Source organism: Cibotium barometz, chromosome 33 (assembly GCF_041138505.1).
Source record: "Cibotium barometz isolate CiBa-2024 chromosome 33, ASM4113850v1, whole genome shotgun sequence".
Classification (NCBI taxonomy): Eukaryota; Viridiplantae; Streptophyta; class Polypodiopsida; order Cyatheales; family Cibotiaceae; genus Cibotium; species Cibotium barometz.
This window is the reverse complement of record NC_141078.1, coordinates 11225867-11241530: the sequence shown is the minus strand read 5'-3', so window position 1 is coordinate 11241530 and position 15664 is coordinate 11225867. Positions and strand designations below refer to the sequence as shown.

The 15664-nt window shown below is 36.6% G+C and overlaps 1 long non-coding RNA gene across 1 annotated transcript; it reads right to left on the bottom strand.

Moving 5' to 3' along the window:
- Positions 1-878: 878 nt before the first annotated feature.
- LOC147619295 (uncharacterized) lies at positions 879-4383 on the bottom strand. The gene is made up of 2 exons (XR_015261901.1): positions 4256-4383; positions 879-1505 (listed from the first exon to the last, which is right to left on the bottom strand). It is a non-coding gene; the product is annotated as an uncharacterized LOC147619295 (long non-coding RNA).
- Between the last annotated feature and the right edge of the window lie 11281 nt (positions 4384-15664).

Genomic DNA, 15664 nt, shown 5'->3' with positions numbered 1-15664 from the left:
ACTCTACAGCCCAATACAGCAAAGGTTACATCCATCAAAGCACTAGAGAAAGTTCTATCAGACATTGGTTTGCATGGTGGACATGCAAAAATTGAACAAGATGAAAAAAGGTCTAAGGATGGGAAGAATGTACCTAGGAAACCTTCCATTGGGGGTGTTAAAGCAAGAAGGTTTCTATTTGAACCAACACCAGAAGGTCGTAGAAGAAGAGATCAGTGTAGATCGTAAAATACAACAGATATGGAAGTGCGTTCACAATGCAGTAATAGACCATGCAGTCAAGCAAGAACACGGAAAGCCAAGGTGTGGAAATTTCTAGACACTATGTTTAAGTTCTGTGACAAGAAAGTGTGGACGAAGGAGGACCATGAGATATTTCAAACAGTGCTAGATGAGTTCAAGAGATCAATGATTGATGCATGGATGGATCAACACATCACCCACTATATGGTATTAGATAGATTATGCATTGAACTAGTTTTTATATTGTATATTAAAAAATATACTAATTAATGTATTCTTTTATTCTCTTGAAGCATATTATATACCATTTTACCCCTTGGTTTGCAAAGAGGTATGGTAGTTTATCAATATGGTCAACCCAGGGAATGGAGAAAATACATTATCAAGCACGCTCCGGGTATTTCAATCATACAAGACATGGTGGAGGAGCAGAAAAAGCTAACAGTTTAGAGGAATTACATCAGTGGACATATAGGAAGCTTGTACACAAAGCCAAAAAGAAGCAGCAGTTCAAAGCATCCCAAATTAATTAAGCAGTAAAACTGTGAAGACAGAAAGAAAACAAGATATATGGAGGAGATCTAATGCAAGTATTAAGCATGCAGAATGGCGAGTAACAAAACAAATAAATGGGAAGATTTGGATACCCATAGATCCATGATTAACATTTCAAATTCAGAAATGATCATATGCAAAACTGTCACATGACATTACACAAAAGAGAATATTATTACAAGAGACAGGAATATACTACTACTCCTTAACCTGCTCACTCTAACATCCTCGGGTGCATGAAGCCTTGCCCTTTTTGAAGATGGCTCTGCAACATCCTATAACTAGCAAACTGGATGAACCCTCGGTTTTGTGAATCTCAGAAGCTCCCTTTTGCCATAATCACTTAGCATATTGGGATCCTTAATCCCACACGCCAATCCATAAGTAGTATAGGCTAAGTAATATTTACTCCTCAGTGCATAGACTCCAGGGCCCTTCCCAAAGATTCGCAATGCTAATAACTACTTCTCTAAAAGCATGACTTTGTCTGCATTCCACCTGATGGGATAAGCCCCAAGGTATCTGGATAATGTCTTGATTGCAAACAAAGGAAATTTTGCATTGTCTTTTGAGAATTTCTTGTGGAATATAATGAATTGTGGAAACTTCAATCGGTTTATGTACTCTCCCAGTGCTGAGTCCATTCTGAGTCCTCCCACGCGTTTGCTTGCTCCGCGACCGAGAAACTCATCCTCAAACACAACCAGCTGCAAAACAATATTGTCGATGAGCCAACACAGCAAATAGAATAAGCTACTCAGCATGATAAAAAGTAATTAACAAGTAAACACACCTGATTTTTGTCATTAACAACAAGTAAATCATTTGTCCATATATTGATTGTTGAGTTAGTGTCTTGGACCGTCAATGAGGATGCCCCTTTCCTTCCCATGTGTGAAATATTAAGTCTTTGCGCTAAATAGCCTGAAATTCCCCTTCAGTGGGAAGGTTGGATTCATAGCTTTTTGCATCCTTGTACATCATGGATAATGTATCGGCAGCAGAATGGAACTCAATGTCCTTGACATTTGAATCCAATAAGAGATACTTATCCAAATCTAGATCCACAAAATCTTCATCTTCCTCAAGATTAGTCTTTCCTTATGTCAAAGAGAGCTTGAATATCTGTAATTAACAAATATTCTTTGTTACCAATAGGAAATGTGGGGAGTAGTGGGGTTGGAATGTCCCCTGCTTCCTCTATCATAGAGGGCTGCTTGTCACCTATAACCACTAAGGTGTCTTCTCTTCTGAGTGCATCAATATCCAGTTAAAATATACAAGTGAATAGGGTGTGTGCGGGAACAAGCCCTTAGCAAGAGGCTATAAAAGAGAATCTGTAAATGTGAGAGAACCTGTGAAAAGGTGAGAAGTATCTACTGGGAGAGAATAAAGGGTAGCATGAGGTGTGGAGATATTCTAGGAGAGGTGGAGAGAATCAAGTAAAAGAGATGGAGTGAATCAAGGAGAAATCAGTGGGATTAGATGCTTGGATGTAAACTCTATAAATTGAGGCATTGGCCTAATGAGAATTTACTGGTTTTTGATTATCCATGCCTACATTAAGCTATCAGTTAATTACTCACTAATCACATCTTAATTATCATCTAATCTCTTTGTTAGTGATGTTGATTCTAGCATTTGATCCACCATAGCTCATCACATTGCTGTAATTTTAACATGGTATCAGAGCCTAGCCTAGAATCCATCAAATTTATGAGCCCATTATCTAACTAATTTGTAGTATACCTTGAATGATGCATCCATGCAAGGCACCACTTGGAGGACTCTCATGCTATGAATCAATGCAAGCTTACTTCAGACCCCAAGGTCTCATATCTCCATAACAGGATTAAAAAATTACCCGTAATGCTTCCTAGGCATTCTTGGCATAAATCAATCCTTTTTTAAAACAATAAATCTAAAAAACTTTTTGATAATAATTGTGAGAAAATGATTATAGAAGCTTACCTCTTCTACAAATTTGATTTGCCTTGAGGTAATTAGAGATGATTTGAGATGACGTGCTTCTCATCCTTTGTACTTTGGCACTAGACTTGTCTCATATAAAACCAACTTTCTTCAACTCATAAAGCTTTGGATATTTTTAAGGAAGAATTTATACTTGCGGAGAATATATTTCTTATGAATTCTTTATACCAAAACTACATCATAGACTCATTTCTAAACTCAATTTATAACTTTTCATGAGAAAGAGAAAAGACTAATGAGTTTCTTCTTTAGACTCTAAAGTATAGATGGATCAAGGTTAAATGAGGTAACATATTAATTAGAAGTTAATCCTATTGTGGGCTTCGTCCATAAGTTCATCGTTCTAATTGTAGATCAGAATGAGAACATCATAAGCAAAGCCTTGTTAACCTAATCTTTCTTTCAAGTGTATGGACCTATTGTATGATTTGATCATCCAATCTAAAGTGCATACTAGGTGACTATCTTTCTTTCAAGTGTATAGACATATTGTATAATTTGATCATCTAATCTAAAGTGCACACTAATCTTTCTTTCATGTGTATGGACCTATTGTATGATTTGATCATCCAATCTGAAGTAAAGACTAGGTGCCTATCTTTTCCTACATGAGGACTACATTACCTCAACATTATGTATAAAAGGATCTTCATAAGAATATAATGTATATTAACAAGAATATAAAATTAGAAAAATGTATCGTATCTTTGTAAGAACATAAGGTTAGCTTCATAAATCTTGAAAAAGAACATAATCAATGTAAGATTAATAAGCTTACTTTAGTTTAAAGGATTAGCATAAATTCTATGCTTATCCTAAGCATTAGATTAGAGGATTAGTCTAGCAACTATCTCATGAAAAACAAAAATGGACACCATAAAACTTTCACATAAATCTTCATTACTTGTTGGGGTGTAAATATGGATGCTTATGAACTACCTTTCTATCATACTCTTTTACTTTGAATATCAACCAAATCTTTATGCAAGCTTTTCCTTGACCAAAAAGGGAACCATTATCTTATGGGACAAGATGAACTCACCTTATCTCTCTTTCTCTTTGGGAAATCCCAAATCTAACCTTACCCTAATCTCATGGAAAAGAGAATTAGTAAGCTCTCCATCATTTAGGGAATGCCTAATCTACCCTTTACCATAACCTTACCCTAATCTCATGGAAAAGAGATAAGGTAAGCTCTTCATTTAGGGATGCCTAATCCTATCTCATGGAAAAGAGATAAGGTAAGCTCTCCATTTAGGCAACCCACTATCTTGTAAAATTTTAACAGAACTTGGTTACTTTTCTATGATTATTTCAAAATAAAAGAAAGATCGTTCACTAAATAAACTCTAAGAAAGGTATGGGGATCCCTCACTAAGGAGAAGAGAAGTCCTAAACATGCTTAAATAAATATTTAAGCAACTAATTAACATGCTCAAATAAAGAATAAAGGGATTATGATTACCTTGGTTAAGCTAACCATTCTTCAAAAGAGAGTAAAAGGAAAGGTTTATGAGATATTTTGAAAGAGTAAGGATCTTTCGCTGAAAATGTTCCTAAAACAAGGAGAAGAGGGTTCTACTTATTGATGGAGAGGGAGGGAGGGGGATTCTTTATTTAAGGAATTTCCACATAAGGTCCTTAAGGCTTAAGCTCATTGGGCCCCTTTTGTATATCACATGGAGTTATGCTTTATTAAGAAAGTTATACATAGGTTGGTACCAACACTTTGTTGGTCAACTTTCCTATCCTTTTATATGACAATTGGCTTATTTTAACCAATTTCATATATTATTTATTATTTTATTTTATTTTATTTTTAAATAAAGAATTTTTAATCTCAAGTACTCATTTCTTTTGTGCTACTTTTAACACCTCATGAGAAGATATTTTCATAATTATTTTTTTAAGTGCCAAGTACTCATGACTTTTGCATAAATCATTCTTTAAATACCAAGAACTCATTACCTTTTTTACGCAACTTCTGCATAAATCATTCTTTAAATACCAAGCACTCATTGATTTTTTATGCAACTTTTGCATATGTAATTTTTTAAGTGCTAAGCACTCATTGTTCTTATGACACTTCTTACACCTCATCAGAAAACTTTTGCACAAATAATTTTGAAGTACCAGAGGCACTAATTACTCTTTTAAAACAAAAGCGTTCTTTAACTATCAAGGAATTTAAAAAGAGAGGCTATTCCATGTGGATTGCATCATGCCATTTTTTTGTACATATTCATGTGTATGAGAGTAAGACCCAATTCATGTAGGTGAGGCATGTCTTTTTACTCTCCCATTTCTGTCATTATTCCAAACTAGTTGGGAACCCATGCTTCGCACATCTTTTGAGGCTTCCAAAATCAAATTCTACCCAAACCTCCTCCTTCCCTTCCCGAACCTCCAAATTCTTGCCACATGGTAGTTTTGTGAAACTCCTCCTTAAGATAATATAGAAAAGTGTAATGTGTCCACCTTATAGAATTTAAATCATTATTCCAAAAGCATAATGTGTCCACCTTATAGAATTTAAATCATTATTCCAAAAGTGTAATGCATCCTCCTTATATAATTGTTTTTAAAAACACATTACCATTGTTACATCACATCTCTCCAAGGTTTATGAGATTCCTTATAGAAAATCGAGTTATTCCTGGTGGACCTTAGGAGAAACCCCTAATTCAACCTAACTGACAAGGGTGTTTCCATGGGAATCCTTATACTTAAGTTTTCTTGTCGATTTGACTTTAGTTTCAAATTTTGATTGAACACGAGAGTTCTCAAGATCAAAAGCAAGAATCCCATTCAAAAATATTTTTAAAACTTAACATTCTCTTTCTAGAGTAAATTTCTCTCTCTAGCTTTTAGTTGACAAAATGAAAGAATTTACTTTAGGCTTAGGGGAGGATGTGTACTTAGAATTTAAGATGTTCTCATCTCAAATATTGACCGAATCCTCTTCTTCTCCCATTTGGATAGAAATTTCACTTGACCTAACACTCTTAGAACTCTGTTTCTCAGGACCTTTTCTTGAACCTCTAAGATCTCCTCAAGATTTTGAATTGTCCATAAACTGGGAAGGTGACTTACACATCATGCAAAATGTGGTTAGGGTTGAGTAGATTGATATGAAATACATTTTCTACCCCCTTTAAATACAAGGTAGTAAGAGTTCATAAGTCTGGTCTCCTATTTTCTTTGATTACATACGATTCACAACACCTTGGAGATAGTTTTTTGTCGTATTGGGTTGTACATGAAGAAACACCAAGTATCGTTTTTCAAACATTCAATCAGATCTCTGTAATCAATACATAGCTTAAGTTTTCCATCTTTCTTCTTCTGAAAAAGAGCATCTATACCCCATGGCAAGACAATAGATCGATAATTCCTTCTTCCAATAGTTGCCTCAATTGTTCCTTGATTCTATTGCTTCCAAAACTTCCATTTTATATACACACTTGGATGTGGGGTGGGCTCTATGAGTTAATTTAATTTCATGGTCCACTTCTTGTGATAGAGGCATCTCAATAAACTCTTTTGGGAACATGTCAATATATTCACTTAACCACTCTAACTCGTAGAACATGACTCTTTGACTACTGTGGGTGGTTTGACTCTTCCTAAGCCTTTTAGTAGTGTGGAGGCTCTTATTAAGTGTAAGGATGGAGACCTAGAGGTTCCAATCCCTTGAACTTTATTTCCCTAGTTATTCCTCTAAATGTAGAGTAGCTTGTCAGCCTTGACTATTCATGATGTCTTGACAAAAAGAAAAATTATTGGTTTTTATTAGTTTCTATTGACATCCTTCCATATATATGGTTACCTGATTAATTTATATCACTTCACTTACTAAACCTCATCCCGCATTTTAAGGTTTAGGTGAAAGAAATACTTATACGCTATTATAATCAAATATTCATGTGTATGCACTAATGCAATTTACTTAAGGACAATAACATTATGGTTATCATCCTACACAATCACTAATGCCGGATTTCCTATTCTCTTATTCTTCTCCTCAAGAGAATTTCTCATAAAACAGTGAGCTCTATAGTTTTCCACATTTCTCTTTCTAGCTTTGCAAACAGTTGCCATAATGATCACTAGGCAAATTTGGACTCAACTTTGGGCCTTTTTTCTCTAGAGAGAGAAAGGCTTTCGACCAATAGGAAGAAAGCCACCATAACGGAACTTTTGATAATTAGACATTTTTCATATATTCTTTATATGAATATATTGTTATTAAAGAAATACGAAATGCATTTGACCACACTTTATAATGTCATTTCTTTAATATATATGAAAAATAGAGTGTTGTCAGCTCATTTAATGAATGGTTTTCAATCTAAAAATTTCCCTCGTTCAGCTCATTTAATAAAAGTCTCTTCGAAGTTCCTACGTCATTTAATGAATGGATTTCCACATTTTGGAGGTTATCTCTTCTGCCATCTCATCTTTTTCCATCTTCTTACATCTACTGTTATTTTCTATTTGCTTCCATGGAAACCAGACGTCCTAGGCATCTCTGCTCCTCTACTAGAGCTATTATAGTATACAACAGTTTTGATATGAATAATCAAAGGTAGATTACTACCACAATCTCTATTGGTAGTTGGATTATGTTGCAGACTAGGAAGTGAAAAAAAACAAAGAATGAGTTCATCGACACTTACAAAGGCAAAGTTCAAGACTTCAAACTCTCTGACACAGGTAGGAGCATTAAGGAAGTCCTTATGCAACATGCCTACATGTACTTAGAACTGCGTCTGCAACGTTTACCTGATGGAATCCCACTCCATAGACCAAACTGTAAGTAAATGTTTTTACATTATGTTTATGTAATGTGTTTCATTTCTATACTTATGCTTCTCTTATATTCGTCTGTATAGATATATATCCTTCAAACTTGGTTGACTAGTAGTCTATAGATAGTATTGTGGGAATCTTCGATGTTTTTCATGCATCTCTTGGTGAGTAGCTATACAAAGAAACATCCAGCAGGTCTTTGGCAGAGAGAGGAGTTTTCTTTTATAATGAATTTTACACGGCACCTCATAGTGTTACAGGTTATAGATCTTTGAAAGCATTACCACTGCCTTCATTCGATAGTCCAGAATAGCCCATACCAACAGCAGAAACAAGTGAGTGCTTTAGATTAAAGATATACCAAGACGTGCAAAGGTGTATAAAACCAAATGTAGCAAATCGTCAGGTGAAAATCGTTGTCTTTATGCCATTGCATGTTTTTGTCGACTTCTTTTATAACGACGAGGAGGTCAAAAAAACATTGTCAATGTTTATCTATAAATCAGAGAAATGTTTGGATTTCTTAGGTCAAAAATTGGGATGTGAAAGAATTAAATGGGGTTACCTGCAAAATCCATAGGAAATCTATTGTTTGTAAATATATGATTGGCTCGAGGAATTTTATTTTGGCCTTTCATTATATGAGATGGCATTATGTCAATGGTGGAAAACTTGTAGCAATTGATCAGGACTTGGAGGATGACATTGAAAATCCATTGATGTTATTAGAGGTATGGTTTGAACATGAGCTCTTGACAGTACTCAATATAAGGTCAAAAATCTCACTGCATCAAGTGAGAACAGACTTGGCAAATGAGGATGACCTACAAGTGCCTGATGATTATGTGTTCAAGTGCAACGGCCATAAGGTATGTTATTCAATCTAACCTTGAAAAAGTATTCATTCCAAAACTATGCCATAATCATTATTACTTATATACATTACTTTGATTTTTGGAAATAGGTACCAAGGAGAAAAGAAAGGACCATTCAATGTAAAGACATTACAAGGAAGCAAGTTTTCGTGGTGCAAACGACCATCACATAGAGATAAATAGAGATAAATGTATTTTTGATAGCATATAGTTACATCAATTATGATAACATTTTGTATTTCTTAGAGCAATAGAAACTAAGACAAATATTCTACATTTTCTTATTGGATGTTTAAAACATTGATAGCATGTTCTCATTTTTTCCTACGAAGTGTGCTATTGTGTGTGGGATGATTCTTGTTGTTGGGGTGGTGAGGCTTGTTGTTGAGGGGGTGCTTGCTCTTTGGGACGCTCTTGGGTTGGTTGCTCTTCGGGATGCTCTTGGGGTAGTTACTCTTCCGGATGCTCTTGGGGTGGTTGCTCTTCTAGAGAACTGAAGCTTGTTGTCGTTGTGAGGTTGAAGCTTCCAAATTGACGTCTTCAGATTCATCAGATTCTAGAAGCTCGACAACAAACCTGTTGACTTGTGTTCGGGGGTACTGCCGTGGCGGTGGTCTTGGTCACGGCGGCCATGGTGGAGGGGGCACAAATGTCATAGGGATATTAGGTGGCATGCTATGAATGTTGACAATAATATGCTCAATGGCCTCTTCCCTGAACAGCCCTAAATCCGAGTATTTTGATAATTGTGGATTCTACAAAAAGCCAAAAAGTTCTAGTAGTGTATCCTAGATTATGGCCTTGAGAGCAGTTATTAGCTTTCTAACTAATCTGCACAAAACAGTACTATTGTCAATACTGAAAGTTCTCTAACTACTTCTCCTTCTCTCTCTCTCTCTCTCTCTCTCTCTCTCTCTCTCTCTCTCTCTCTCTCTCTCTCTCTCTCTCTCTCTCTCTCCGATATATAAATACTGAATGTATGGACTTACTGTCTCATGGTGCCATGGAATTCTTCACCTGAATTGGCCAAGTAACAAGTCTTGGATTCCATATCGTAAAGGATCAAACTCCAGTGTGAACAACATGCAATTAGGAGTATCAGAAGTAACATAAAAAATATATAGTAAATATAGGTCACAATACTAAGGCTATAAGTGAGATTGCATGTCACTTACTCTTCATTGTATGCCATTAGGATTATTTGAGCTACATCGAAATTTATCGAACTAAACCACGGACATACATCAACCAATGAAGTATGTTGTGCAGTAAGAACCGAGGAAAGAAGAAAATCTACAATATATACACGATTTTGAACATCGAATGGGAGATTTGATATAACCAAGCTGCACAAGATTACATTATATTAGTTACTTTTGACAAGCAACCCACTTTACAATCACGATGATGAAAAGGACGTAGCAAACCTTAGAACTGTTTATGATAATTCTATCGTTGACCTCCCTTAAAACATTGGATAAAACATCAGTCTTCTCCGCATTGAAAGGGAAAAATTGCACGGTGCCTCGCACTGGAAGTCTAACGTGAAATGAGGGGACAAAATAACTCAAAGCTCTGACATTCGACTTATGCATTTCCCGAATAGCCGATTTCTTTAACTTCAATTCTTGGAGCTCCTGTATCCTGGCTTGGTCGCCAATCCTTTGTGCGTTGAGCCTTGTGTTGAGCCTTGTGTCACGTGAGAATGACTAGCCTCTGTCACTTTTGTGATCTTAACTTTCTTCGTCAAAGGTGGGATTTTTAAAATTCAGGCTCCAGCGTACGGTCATATCTGAACCTGAGCAAACAAAGCGAGTTCATGTCTTTCGGCATAGTGACTCTGTGTGCATGTGTGGCAAGGACATAGCTATCCTGAAAAAACTTGACAAGCCAGTCTTCCACAGCCTCTTGCAAACATCCTAGGGAAGAGGCCTGTCAATGCATATTAATGCCAAAATTCTTGCATATAGACCAGACCACACGCTGGAATGGCAACTTCAAAACCGCGCAATGCATATGTTTTTCCACCTTCCTCAGTGCAAGAAGAACGGATCTTTGTTGGTCGTATCTGCGTCTCCTCATTGAACACAGTGCAGAAATTTCCTTTCCCGAACTAGCTTCTCTACCTAATTGAGGATCATCTGTAGATGAGAGCCTTGCAGTCTTCTTCGTACGTGCCATCTGAAAATAGTCATAATGTTACATGATAAGATTCTCAATAAATACATAGGACAATAATACAAAAACTACTGAAAAAGTTAACTTGGATAACGAATTAGCTTCAAATCACTACAACGCGATATGGGTACTTCAGACAAAATCTACATCAACTCCTCGCGTTGTATTGATTTCTCAAAGAGACCCTTTCATTTGACAAAATAACACAAGAACAATACACCTAATAACACCTATGACGATAAAATAGGTCCAAATCACTACATCGCGACGATAGAGGCATATAAGAACTAATTGTCATACCCTCAACGCGCTGTAGTGATTTCTTGCACAGAGCATTTCATTTCACAAAGTAGGTCATGGAAATAAGTAATAGATAACGTACACGACACAGAAAAATGTATAGGACAAGATAGTATGTCCAAAACACTATAACGCGATATGACTACATCAGAAAAAATCTAATTCATTCTTCGCATCGTGGTGACTTGTCAGACATTGCCTTTTGTTTGACCCAATAATCTAATGAACGTAGGTAAAACATGGTATATATGATTGAATATAACATTTAAGACATTTACTTTCGTTTGACCGACCCAATATAACCTAACAACACCTATGACGATAAAATAGGTCCAAATCACTACATCGCGATAGAGGCATATCAGACCTAATCGTCATACCCTCAACGCGCTGTAGTGATTTCTTGCACAGAGCGTTTCATTTCACAAAAGAAGGTCATGGAAATAAGTAATAGATAACATACACGACACAGAACAATGTATAAGACAAGAAAGTATGTCCAAAACACTATAACGCGATATGGCTACATAAAAAAAAATCGTAATTCATTCTTCGCATCGTGGTGACTTGTCAGACATTGCCTTTCGTTTGACCCAATATCTAATGAACGTAGGTAAAACATGATATATATGATTGAATATAACATTTAAGACATTTACTTTCGTTTGACCGACCCAATATAGCCTAACAACACCTATGACGATAAAATAGGTCCAAATCACTACATCGCGATAGAGGCATATCAGACCTAATCGTCATACCCTCAATGCGCTGTAGTGATTTCTTGCACAGAGCGTTTCATTTCACAATGTAGGTCATGGAAATAAGTAATAGATAACATACACGACACAGAACAATGTATAGGACAAGAAAGTATATCCAAAACACTATAACGCGATATGGCTATTAAAAAAAATGTAATTCATTCTTTGCGTCGTGGTGACTTATCAGACATTGCCTTTCATTTTAACAATATCTAATGAACGTAGGTAAAACATGATATATATGATTGAATATAACATTTAAGACCAAGAGTGATTGCTCTTACCAAAGAATTACACAGGGAAAATGTTGAAGTGATGGACGCTTGCTTGATAAATCGTAGAGATGGCATAGATGAGGCACGGAGGAGGAGTACACGCAGCTGAAGGAGGTAGAACAAAATGGCGACAAAAGACAAGGACACTTGACATTTACCGAGGACGAGTACCACATTTACCAACAAGGACAAGCACGACACACGTGCGAAAGAGCATGTCCACATGTGCCAAGGAGGACATGGGGACGTACTCATGATGATTACGATCAATCAAATTTTGACGCGTGTCATCATATGTGCACAGAGCACGTGGTGTGCCATCATGCATTTTCGTGTTTCAATTTGGCCAAAGTTGTATAATTGTTTATAAATATTCCATCAAAGATTGTTGCTTTTAGATTTTTAAGAATTTAATTTATTTCTCCCAAATATTTCATCAAATCACTATAATGCGAAGAGGAATCTCGGTGAGAACTAACGTACCCATATCGCGTTATAGTGATTTTTCCCACAATGGTAATTTGCTTGCATAAATTTCTTGAAAGCACTACAACGCGAGAAGAGGTCTTGGTGCGAACTCTCTCAAGCATATCGCATTATAGTGATTTGTCCTACTGTCGTTCTTTTTTTACTTTTTCAAAGATTTCATCGTTTAGATTTTTAAGAAGTTAAATTTTTCCTTACAAATAATTGATCAAATTACTACAGCGAGAAGAGGGGAGTCGGTGAGAACTCTCCCACCCATATCACATTATAGTGATTTTGTCCTATTGTCGTTCTTGTAGAGTGATTTTTCTTACAATCACCATTGCCTTTGAAATATTGCATCAAATCACTATAACGTGAAGGGCTCCTTGGGAATTCTCCCACATGTATCGTATTGCAGTGATTTTGGCACATTTTTCCTTGCAATTTTATTTTCTCACTAATATTTCATCAAATTACTACAACGTGACTAGAGATGTCAGTGAGATCTCTCCAACACGTATCGCGTTATACTGATCTTGGCTAATCCTTTATTATCTTACACAGAAATTTTATCGTCCTGACATATTTCTTGGCTTGTAGATGGAACCTTTCAGGATTGAGGTTGAGTCTGATGCTGGCCTTCAAGAAACCCCAGATGAAAAGTTATTCGACTTCCTATATAAAGTTTGACAACATCATCGCCATCCTGAAATCTCACGCATGTTTAATTTCAATTTCTCCATCGAAGACATGATCATTTCTGCTTGTTCGTATCTTGAGGAGAAAGGGCAGCAATTTCAGCAGACCACTTTGAGTGGTACAGTCATGTTTGACGGCGTCCAGTACGTGCACGTGAATGATATCATGCCTTCAACAACCTTGAGACAAAAGTTAAATAGGGATGTTTTAAAGGTGCCAGATGATAAGAAGAAGACACACAGTAAGTGCCCCATTCACAATCGCAAGTGTCGTCTCATTGCTTACCACTGTGGATTTATCTGCTATACCTGCATGTGCTGGTTGAGGATGAAGAAGTTGCAAATGAAAAAATTGAGAAGCCAGAGGAACCTCCAAGAGCAGAAGATGAAGTTCAAGAGATTGCGGAGGCGATAAACTTGGCTGCAAAGAGGGACTTAAGTGAGCAGTTGGATATGTTAAAATTACAGCAATGTGATGAGCTATGGTGGATCAAATGCTAGAATCAACATCATTAACAAAGAGATTAGATGATAATTAAGATGTAATTAGTGAGCACTTAATTGATAGCTTAATGTAGGCATGGATAATAAAAAACCAGCAAATTCTCATTAGGCCAATGCCTTAATTTATAGAGTTTACATCCAAGCATCTAATCCCATTGATTTCTCCTTGATTCACTCCACCTCTTTTGCTTGATTCTCTCCATCTCTCCCAAAATATCTCCACATCTCCTAAATCTCCTCATGCTACCCTTTATTCTCTCCCAGTAGATACTTCTCACCTTTTCACACCTCTTAAATCTCCTCATGCTAAAAAGTGGAGTGTGTGAGTGAAAGTGAAAAATGGCATTTCAATTATGGGTGTTAAGTGTTGATAATAGTTTCCATTTGCTTGATTGGAAGGGTGTACATCGACCCATGGGGTCTTAGATGGAGTCTAAGCTCAAGCTAATGAATAAGAAAATAAAATCATAGGAAACATTCATGGTATAGATTACTCATTGGTTGCTCTCTCTTTAATCCAGGATTATGGTCTACCTCGTTGAGCCACAAGGAGTGATGAGATTGATAGATCCACTTATGAGAATTAAAGGGATAAAATGACTAAGTAGTGTTCTGAATTAATCATCTGGAGGATTCACTTGTATTTTTATACTAGGGGATTTTTCGGTTGAGCCTAGGGGAGTTGCTGGGATAGCCAATGGTAGAGACAATTAAAGGAGAGTCCCTGAGTGAAGATTTCCCTACCCCTTAGAAAAGACATCTATTGGACCATTTAATATAAAAGAAGGGGGTAAGGGTCTTACACTTCTCTTCTTTGAGTTTTCTTGGTTGTTGTCTTCTTGTTGTCATCATGGTGGAATTTTAGAAACTCTCTACTATCTTGGATATGAATACCAATTCCAGTAGGTTATGGTTGGAAAAGGGTATGTAATTTGCCTCAATTCCTTGGGCTACAGTGATGGAGAACACTTTTGCACCAATATAGTTGTGCTGGTGGTGGCCCTGAAGAATAGAGTAGTGAAGATACCTCGAGGGGTGTATGTACTAAGTCTCAAATACCTATCCAAGGTTTTGCACCTTCCTTTGGAGGGTGAAAGCAAGGTAAGGTGGACCCAAAAACTATGTCCTTGACACTGCTTTTACACATGTTTTTGGTGATTTAAGATACTTCAACTACAAATCCACATAAGGTAATGTGCGTTTAGGATCTTGTAACAAAGTGTATGGTCTCATATGAATAATAGGCCCCAGGCTAATGGACCATGCCCAGTGTATGGTCTCATATGAATAATAGGCCCCAGGCCAATGGACCATGCCCATGGACAATATTAATGGTAGTGTGAAAGGGGTGGTCATGTATATATATCAACATAGGCCATAATTGGGGCCAACTTTGATAATCACTTGAATATGAGAAATTACCCTCTCTTCTCTCTAAACCTAGGCTAATCTCCTTAATCTAGGGTAATCCAAGGCTAATCTAAGCTAATCCAAAACTAATATGGATTACAAATTGGTATGCAAAGATGTGAGTTTGATACTCATAAGTGAGCTTCCTATGAATGAGGAGGGCATGATTGAGTATGTGCCGGAAGCAATTTTGGGTACAAGAGCAAGAGTCCTTTGTAGCTGTACATTAGTGGATTATTTGGTAAAATGGTGATGAATACCTAAGGAAGAAGCTTCTTAGCAACCTGCCCCTACATTGGAAGGGTTTGAGGGGTTGTTGGATGCATTTTGGAAGTCCAACGATGGTCAAGAACAATGAATTAGCTTGTTGGAAATTCCTATAAATTCACCGTGGATAGCCCTATACCGAAAACTACACAAGGCTCTTATTCCATTATGGGATAGATTTTATGGCTTGTTTTGAGGGCTTTGGGCAATTAACAGCCATATGTATGTAATTTTGGTTTCCCATACATGGTGTGAGCATAAGCTTAAAGTTCAATATGAATCCATTATCATATACTCCATCCATGTGGATTGTGGTGGTGAAT